Here is a 10,138-nt window from a genome sequence, read left to right on the forward strand (position 1 = left end):
TTAGATACGTTGTGGGTGTATAGAAGCTGATTGTATAGCATTTTTCATTACGTGCCTTATATCAAGTTTTGGCTCCTCTTCTGCTCAATGATTGCACATTAGCATTCTTCTTGATCTTTGTTGCGTGAAGCTTCCTGCAGAACTGGTTTGGACTAGTCACTCCTGCTTAAAAAATATTCTTTCTTCTGTTCCTGCCATTAGAAGAATGTATTATTGATAGTTGATGATTTTCCAGTACTCTTCCCAGTTCATAAAACTACAAACTGGATGCTCACAGACCAGCCACGTCTGAGGCACTGTTGATAGGTGGATAGATAGGGGACTGATGGAGCATTTAGCAAAGGCTTCTGATGGTCACCTTCTGCTTTGGCCACAAGTAGAAGGTTGTCTCTGTGTCTTTCTGACTGATGCGTTGGGTTATCAGCTAACTTGCAATTAAAATAATAAGGCAATTACTAAGTCAAGAGTTCTGGAAGTGATAGTCTGAATTGCACTGGCCACAGAATGAGTAGTTGAGTAGTTTGTGAATTAGTAGCTTGTGGGGGAGAACAGAGTTATTCTGTCTTTACTCTCACTGTCTGCAAAGCACGTGCCTCCTTCTACTACACTTTATTTTAGCCATGTATTCTTTGGTGTAAAATGCTTTCATTCTACTTTGTGGATAATCTTGCTTAGAGACAGAGAAGTTGGGCTGCTAGGAATGGGGTTTTTTTTAATTAATGAAGCCAGGTATGACTTAGACCCATGGGCTGGATACGGCCCCCCAGGGTCCTCAATCTGGCCCCCGGTATTTACAGAACCCCCCCGCCCCCACCCACCCCCCCACCAGGGGTTGCAGGGGGAAACCAAGCAGCCGCAGATGACTGCCTGCCACTTCATCCGCGCCGGCCCCCTGGCTGAAAAGTTTGAGGACCCCTGGCTTAGCCCATGCAGGCAGAGAAAGACTTTGTGTCTGAAACTTGCCGTTTCTTATTTATCCTTCTGGTTTTACTTTAGAAAAGAATTGCAGTTGTCTGATCTTAAAACAATAAATCTAGTTTTTCAAATGGTATAAATTAGCACAGAAGACCACTATCTCCCTTGCAAAGAAATAAAAATGCCTCAAGCTGATTATCTTCAATAGTCTCTCAAGTAAACACCGCTGTCACTGCAGGTATTACAAAATACCTCACGTTGCCTTTAAGATTTGATGAAAACAGGATAGTCTTAAAACAGTCTCTTTTAGCTTTAAGTTTTTAAGCCTCTTTTAATTTGGCTTAAAGCCTGAACCTGTTTATGACTGAAGATTCTAGCTTGTTCAGTGGTCTAACAGCAACAGAAAGCCGGGAAGTGGCTGTGCTGACAAGTGTTCCAAGAGGCTTGCATCCGTTCATGTAGGTCACTGACTAAACCTAAGTGAAAATGTTGCTGCTCACTTCAGCTGTCTTAAGGTTAGGGCCATGCCCACACCTTCGGGTACCTAGTCACTTCCTTCAGCACTGTTCAGAGTGCCAGTCTGGGCAGAGCAAGGGTCCCACCACCTGCAACAGAGGTAGCTTAACGCTTTGTTAATAAATCGCTCTCTAAGATCAATTGACGTGAAACATTTTGTCTGGCACTGAGAACGCACTTCAGGCAGAACGGAACTACTGTTCCACACAATACACTCCAGAGAAGTTTCAACTTCTGAGAAGTTTGTAGGAAGGGTTTCTGTTATACCATTGTTACAGGACAAAAGAAGCTGAGCGTTAAAGCAGATTCTTTAGAACTGAACTAATGCAGCAATATTACATGTCACGCATAGGCTTGTTTTAATGTGTGTGTGTGTAGGTATGATAGGCTTGCGTTTTAGTATGTGAATAACTGACAAGTGACTCAAGTAAAGACTTTCTTGACAAACATAGTAAAGCACAAATGAAAATAGTTGTAAAACAATTATGTGTGAACCAGATAGCTGAAAGCAGGGCTGGAAAGCTGACGTATTGCCTGTGTATGAATAAGTTATTGTAGAAAACAGAATCTGGTACTATTTAAATGCATGTCTGTATAATGGAAAAATACTTGGGGAAAAAGTGAATAATCTGATACGAGCATAAAAGCACCATCTAATGTAAATTGAAATAAAAGCATGATTTTTTTGTATTGTGCACATGTAAGCACATATACCTATGTAAATCATCAGTACTCCCACAATAGGGAACCTCTTACTCTTCTAAGCTACTGGCTTAGAAGAACCAGTATCCAGAGATGAGAGGAAACTACTAATTTGTTAAGCTGCTTTAAATGGGGAAACAGAAGGCAGTGAAAGCCAAGACTCTTTAATCTCTTGCTGCTCAATGGACTTTGTTCTTACTCTGTAGCCTTACATAGAGTATGTGTGTAAAAGACCTACCTTGGAGGAAGGTGCAAAGTACAATATTATTCATAATAAAAGAGTAATCCTCTGTATCATAATATGTTGTTTTAAAACATCATGTACAACCCAGCTGAATGTGGTTATCTAGGAGGAGGTATGTGGGGGGTTGCACTTACAGAATTAAAATTCTCATTGTTTTGTATGACCTCTTTGAATCTGTGATCCAGAAAGAAATTTACAGTTGAGAAGGGAGTAATTGTATTGAGACATTAAAACTAGAAAATGCTTTCTGAGTCAGTTGCAATACTTACTAAAATGGTGAGTGGTATGTTATCCTACCATGTACCTACACAATTCATGAAATGTTGTTAAAGATCAAAGTATTTGACAGTCTGGTATGATGTTTCAAATTCTGAAGACTAGTACTCCTGGAGAATTAGAAGTAAAAGCAGCTCTGCTAGCTGATAGCACAGGCTGACCGAGCCCCTGCATCTCTGCCAGGAATGCTCTCTTCACTTGCCCAATGCACACCGCTCATGCACTGATCCTCAACCATTCTTCTTTCATTTTCACAGACTCATACTGTACATAAATAAGGGTGAGATACTGAAGTAAAAAGAGTTGCAAGATGAATGTTATTCCTAAAGCACATTTTTAGCACTGGGTACATTTTACTGGCTCAGGGAGGTTATCAGTTTTACTAGCAGGGTGGTATAGGGTTAGCTTTACCTTGGCTTAATTAATTCTTGTATTCTAGTTTGGGCAGAGGGGCAGAACAGTGGCCAGCTGCTGTGTTTCCAGTGGGCACAAGGAAAGCAAGTCTGAGAACAGACAACTAGTGGAACTGGGTCAAAGTAAAACTGCCCTACTTCAAGAAAGCCCAGCAGTTGTGATTCAAAAATGCCATCTTTCTAGTCATGACATTAAAATTAAAATACACATTTAACTGACATGTTTTGATTTTGGCTTTTTTCCAACTTCAAATGTAAATCAAAAGTAGTTATAAAATGAAGCGTAACAGCACACGCAGTCCCTATCAGTAAAAGAATCTCACTTTTCAAAGGGTAAGTTAAAACTCATCAGGTGTCTTGAGGGCTTAAAACCCCCTAAAAACGTTGCCCTTCAGTGTATTCTAATGCACACCACAAATGATACAACACAATTGGAAGACCAAATATTCATTGCTTTACATAAGGGTCCTATCTGAATTCTTTCTTGTGTTAGAGTCTTTGCTGCAAAAAGGTTTTAAAAGATAACAAAAACTTTTATGCTTAAATGGGTTATAAAAGCCATAAAACCTTCCAGTAAATGAAGGCTCTCATAAACAAAATTATCAAGTCCTATTTAAAAGAACTGTTTCATGTTGTTTACGCTGCCAAGTTGCTGATCGTGCATAAAGTTGTTCTCTTAATAATGAGTTGGTTAGAGTAACGCCCATCACCCAAAAATGTGTTACCTTGCAGGAGATCTACATTTTAATCAGCTGATGAAACAGATGTGGGAGGATTGTCATGAGCTCTGTTTCTGAAATACAAGAGAAGTAACTACAGATCTATGAAAAGGGGGGGAAAAAAAAGCTGTCAGATTGGTTTCTTGCTTTCTACCTGACCAGTAAGAGACAAATTAGAAAATAGCTTTCTCAAACAAGAAAGCCCTAATTTAAGGGCTCAGATTGAATAATTTTTTAAAATTGAATTATGTACAATGTTTTACTTAAGCAAAACCAAAAGCTTGCTAAATGCATCCGTAGCCTGGAAACTTCCATGTTACATAAAGACAAAGCAGCATAAACTGTACTCACAGAAATAGTTGAAGTTTCAGGTATAAATTACAGGAATATAACAAAATTTAGGTCACTCCAGAGGACAGGAACTATGGCAAAACCCCCTAAATTTCATGACAAAGATATATGCTTATAGCCATTTATATATATGTCCAAATAGTATGGTATAAAATAGAGGTCATATAAGTCACAACATGGAGACGATGTGTTTTACTTAGTCTGTTTGTGGTCACACTCTTCCAATATCCAGTAGCACAAAGCCGGTTAAATTGTCCCTATTCCAGTTTCTGTCACCAGATTGCCTGAGCTATTTAGACATTTTTTTCTAATCTATGAATAGATATGACATATATTGACCAAAGAACTGTCTATTAATTACACTTGTTATTTTAAATTCCTATCATTCTTCATACTTGGCCATAGAAATCTTATAGGAGATGAATAATGTGGAGATGATAATGTGTCTGAAAATAAGTATATCTTAAACCATTCTTTCTTCTTGATAGATTATTGGGTAGAAAATTAGTCTATAAAATCTATAGTAGATTTTATGTACACATGTTGAGAACTTACTCCCTTGCTTTTAGTATTTTTTGATTTTTTAGACAGTTTCTAAACACTTTTCTGTGTTCTTTGTTAATGATTTCAAATTTTCTTTAAAGACAGACCAGCTGTTTGTATGACATTTTCAGTCATGTACATGTAAAAGCAAACATAAACTTTGACAAGACAAATTCCTGTCTTGTTCTTCCTAAAAATCCAATGTACCAACATTTCTTTTAAAGTATGTTGCAATTGCAGCTCCTTTATCTCCTTTAATAAAGAGGATTTTTCCTTAGGCAGTCTGTCCAGAAGAGGGAAATGCAAATTGTTGCTTTGGAATTGAACTCATTTCCTGCTCTTTGGTCATAATGAATGTAATATCTTTCCTTGGCGTGAAACTTAAAAGTATCTAGCTCCACAGATCAGCTGTTCCTTACTATGTTCCACATGACTGCAGGCCCTTTTCCTTTATCAGTTTTCTTAGAGCATCACTAAGCTATAAATTAGAACTGGCAGCATAATGTAGATATGACTGATAGGTGCTTAGAGGACTTTTGCAGTATCATGGAGAGAGAAGAGTTTAGCATTATCTTTTGCTACTTGTTTTGCACTAAGCCTTATATTTGGATAGAATTCTGTATTTAGTGTACGATATTATGTTCTCAAATAAGTTACATTCCTGGGTTATTTTTTGCGGTCAGTTGCTGGTAAATGGTGGCTGGGAGTTTCATTAAAATGAGGCATTCACTCCTTAGCATGCTGAATAAGGTCTTTAATGGATACGAGAAAAGTTGCTCAACGTGTTGGGTTTTTTTGTTTGATCACCAATCTCAGGCATAGTATTAATTATCTGGAACAAAGTAAATTGACTGTTAAATAACCTCAACAATTCAAACAGGGAAATGGTTAGAACAAAGGAGTGACTTCTGCTTAAGGGTAAGTACAGTACTATATTATTTCACTTCATAGAATGAAATACAATCTTAAGAGCTTTTTAGTTTTGAAGATACTGACAGCCATCACAAAACCAGTGTCCTTATAAAACAAAGTAATTTTATTCTGTTTTGTCACTCTGTGTCCTGTTGCTATACTATAATGACTATTTTTCCCCTCTGCTGGTATAGCAAAAATAGGAGGGGTGTATTTGCATGTTCCTTGACAATTTAAAATTATAAACCATCCTAGCTATTAACCAATAGATGCAGTTTTTAAGTCTAGATTTTTTGGTGTGTTCCCAGGATTTCAGTTTCTTTGTGAAGTGTATAAACTTCAACTGATACCACAACTTATTACAAGGAATGTATTAATGGGATAAGAGAGTTTGCCTCTAAACTTGCAACAGTTACGTTATGGTCTGATCATTAGTATATGATCTGATCTATCACTATAAATTATAGTCTACCCTAAACTCTGTTTAATCCTTTCTGCTTGCTAAATTTTCTTACCATGGAAACACTGCAATGAGAGAATTAAAATTCTGAAATCACCTAAGAAGCCATTTTGGATCCAGTCTTGCTAGCCATGCATTGCAAGATGTCTTGTTAAAATATATTTCTAAATAAAATACAAAATAAGACAGCAGATAAAAAGTCATTGTAGATGAACATACAGTAATGTTTGTATGAAAATATGAAATTATGGGCTCTGAGCAGTCTATTACTGCTGTAGTGCAAGACTCTGTGGTCATGACAGATAACTCCAGGAAAATACCAGCTTAGTGGGAGTCAAAAAACCAGCAAATCTACCATTAGAACGTATTGGAAAGGTAATAGAAAACAAAAAGTAAACATCATTGCACCGTTGTATAAATCCATGATTTTTCCACATCTGGAATGCTGTGCAATGATCTATTAGAATTGGAAAAGTGTTGTGAAAATCACCCATGATACAGAATAAGGCCTCTATGGAGAAGGTTGAATAAGGCTGTTTTTTTCTAGCCTGGAAGAGGGAGGACTTAGCGGAGAAATTATGAAGTTGTACGGAAGAACTAGGAGTCAGAATCAAGAGGAGATTCTTCATGCAGCAGTAGCAGATCCGCTGAAGTTCCAGAGGACTTTGTGAGTGAAAGAAGTTCATGTGAATTCAAGGGGTGTACTAAGCAAGTCTGTGTACATGAGACTGGAGGTTACTGGTAAGGACAAAAACATACTATCCTTATGAAATATCCAGAGTTGAAAATAGTTGTTGAGTGGGAAAGCATTGAGAGAGAAGGGTTACAGTGGCTTGTCCTCTTCAGACACTTTTTGGAACGTACTGATGGTTGTTTAGCATCTGCTACTGCCTGAGATCTAGATGGCGTCTAGATGGTACAGTTGTTCTTCTGATTTTAATTAAAATACAAATAGCCAACCAGTGTTGTCCTAAAACAGTATCAAAATACTCCCTAAGAGGTGCCTTTTTTTTTTTTCCCCCACATGGGAAATAAAAGTATATTGTTATTGCAGAGGCATGAACCAGAAGGGCAAAATGATCAGGCAGTACAAAGAACAACCTGTTATCCTTTCCCTCAGTATCTGCTATCCTGTAATTGCTGTGGAAATGTGGCAGATGGGGCTCCAGGTGCCACAGAGCCAAGGCTCCCTCTACACTAGCTAGGTTTTCCCCAAGTCAGACCTTTGCTCGATACTCATCTGTTGTTTCCCCCTCCTCATGCACCTCCCAGGAGCTCCTCTGTAATCCCCTCCACCCCAGCGTGCGTTTGCATGATACATTCACACAAACGTACCTCTGTATCAGGGGGTTCAAGCAGACGATCGGAGATCCTGATGTGTGGAGCAACTGTAGCATATATAGTTGTTTAATGAAAGAAAGAGGCATTAGAGAACAAAAGGTATTCTAAAACATTTAAGTGCAGTTTTATTACACAGTGTATCAGCTTTGCAGTCAAAGATCAAATTTCTCATTTCCCCAGGTGTCAGGCTGCCACCTGTGTTTGCAGAAGAGTAGATTTAACTTTACTGCTTAAAAGTATTTACATTCTTCCCCCTCTCCCTGACCAGTCACTTCTACATCCTTATATATTCGTATAATAAGCCAAGTCTGATTTCTTTCTTCTGTCCAATTCATTCTGCCTGTGTACTTCCAGTGAAGTATTACTCTGTATTCTGCCCGATGACAAATGTTACATAGCTATCCATACAGAACTAAGGTCAAAAAAGGCAGCTGAGAAGCAAAAGCTTGGGAGGAGGGGGGAAGACACTCAAATCAGAAAGTGCAGCCTGTTTATACAAGCAGTTTCATGAAAGGCAAGATCATGAAGCCTGACCCGCATAAAGCAGGCTATGACCATCACAAAGGAATTTTTGCTATAAACACACTTTTGACTTAGTGGAGCTCATCTTTTGAAAGACAGTGATGTACTTGCAATTTAAACAGCAAGTTCTAGGCACTCGCTGTCTTGTCTGAAATTGCCTTGCTTCATCTTTATAAGCAATTAATGGTGTCAAGCTTTTGCTGGTTAAACAAGGGCAGAGCTCTGCAGCCGGAGTGTCCCAGGCACTCAGAACGGAGAGAGGCATCTTCATGCTTATGTTCCTTTCTCTGCCCGGTGTTGCCCCACGGTCAGCGCAGTCAGATCCAAGTAGCCCAGGCTTAAGAGGGTGATAGGAACAAAGCGGCTGCACTGGGCTGTCTGGAGCAGTGTCTCCAGACAGGCTCCTTCCACCAAACCTTAAGTGCTTTATGGCTCAAAGGGAGGATCAGAAAACCAAACCCTCTGCTTAGCAGCTGGTTCTAACTTCCCCTACAATTTCTAAAGCCTTCCTTTCAGCTGAAAGCAGATTTTTATCTCTGCCTCATCAAGTTGCTTATAGGGTGCAGCTGTCTGCCAGTTTGCTGGCTTCTTAACCCTCTCTTCCTCAACCCCTTCAGAGAGTTTCCCAACCTCATATGACAAATAATTTAAATAATTTCAGCCTAGACATCACAATATAATGTTCTTGTAGTGGTCTTCCCAAGTGTGTATTCTTCTGTCCTGTTTTATATCGAAATACTGTTTTGTTCCTCCTGGCTGGGACAGCAAGGACAGCAAGAACTCATACTGAACAGGTTAGCGCCCCGTGAGATACAGAACACAGTATCATTCTTGGTTTCAGATGTACATAAAGCTTTGGTCACATTAAAATTCCAATGCCGTGTTTGAGGCTCTTCATTAACTAGTACAGATCACTGTGCATATATTACTGCTGTTATTATTTATGACTCCAATAATCCTCACCACATCTACAGACTTTTCTGGAGGTTATTTCGTATTTCCATTACAATAGGATGACCGAGGGCTTGCTTTCTGCTGACCCTTGTAAGAAACTTCCAGGACACTATTAAACAGGGCAGTATATACTGCACGCTGGTAAGATTCTTGAGCTGGCTAACCAACCATGTTTGCTGTATTCTACATCACAGCAGCTTCCCCCCCCCCCCCCCCCCCCCCAGGAGTATCACTGTAGTTTCCTACCTAAGCATAAAACAATTCTTATGGGTTGTGTAAAGACTGGGCTGTTGTAACTATGTTTTGTTGCTGTCCAAGAGAGGGTCTTTTAAAAACTGTTTTGTAAATACGGAATTGTTGTAGGACCTCATCCTAAAATTCATAGCTTCCCAAGTACCTGTTGAAGAGCTTTGTGGGCTCTTTTTAATTTGAGACGGAGCTTTCAGTGAACAGCCAACGTAACACCGTGTAGAATGAAACGCAGCAGGTGTTGCTCAACTGCGTCACAGGTGTTTTGCTTAGCACGAGGTACTGCACACACTGTTTTTTGTTCTGCGTGACTTTGAAGCATAGTAAGCATGTAGGGGAAACAAACTGACAAAATTAAGAATCTAAGGTTTATTATTACGAGCAATATTTATTACACAAGTTTCTACAATTATGTTATTGCTACATTACCTTGCAGAACATAGTTACGTTCTCAGCTGGGGCTTGCCCGATGCAGCCAAAGGAACCCGAACCAAAATATGCCGGATTGAGAAACTAACTGGAGCTGCCGTTCTTCCGTACGAGCGAGCTCTGGGGCGGTGGCACCGGGGCGGGCTGGGCGCCGCGCAGGGGGGCGCGCAGGGAGCGGCGGGCACCCCACCGGGGGCTCGCTGCGCGGCGGGCGGCTCCGCGGGGACTTCGTAGCTTACTGCTAGGGCGGTTTCAGGCTGCGAACTATGCATTTGCGCTCCCCCTACACGCGCTGCAAACAGGTTAATAACAACGGGCTCTATTAAACAGTGTCACGCTTTATTCTCTGCTTTTTCCATTAGCGGGGTTTCCGCGCGGTGCCGTACCCGCCGCCGGGAGCCGAGGGCGGTGTCTGCTCCTCTGAGTGCTTGGCCAGGCAGGACCCGAAGGCGGCCGGGGAAGGTGCCCGTGCGGCAAAGCAAGCCCGGGCCGCCTGCCCCCCCGGCCCGGCCCGGCGCGCCCCCGCTGCGCCCTCCCGCCGGCGGCCGGGCGAGTCCCGGTGCGCGGCAGCGGCGGGCGCGCTGCCCGGGGC

This window comes from Falco cherrug, chromosome 15 (assembly GCF_023634085.1).
Source record: "Falco cherrug isolate bFalChe1 chromosome 15, bFalChe1.pri, whole genome shotgun sequence".
NCBI lineage: Eukaryota > Metazoa > Chordata > Aves > Falconiformes > Falconidae > Falco > Falco cherrug.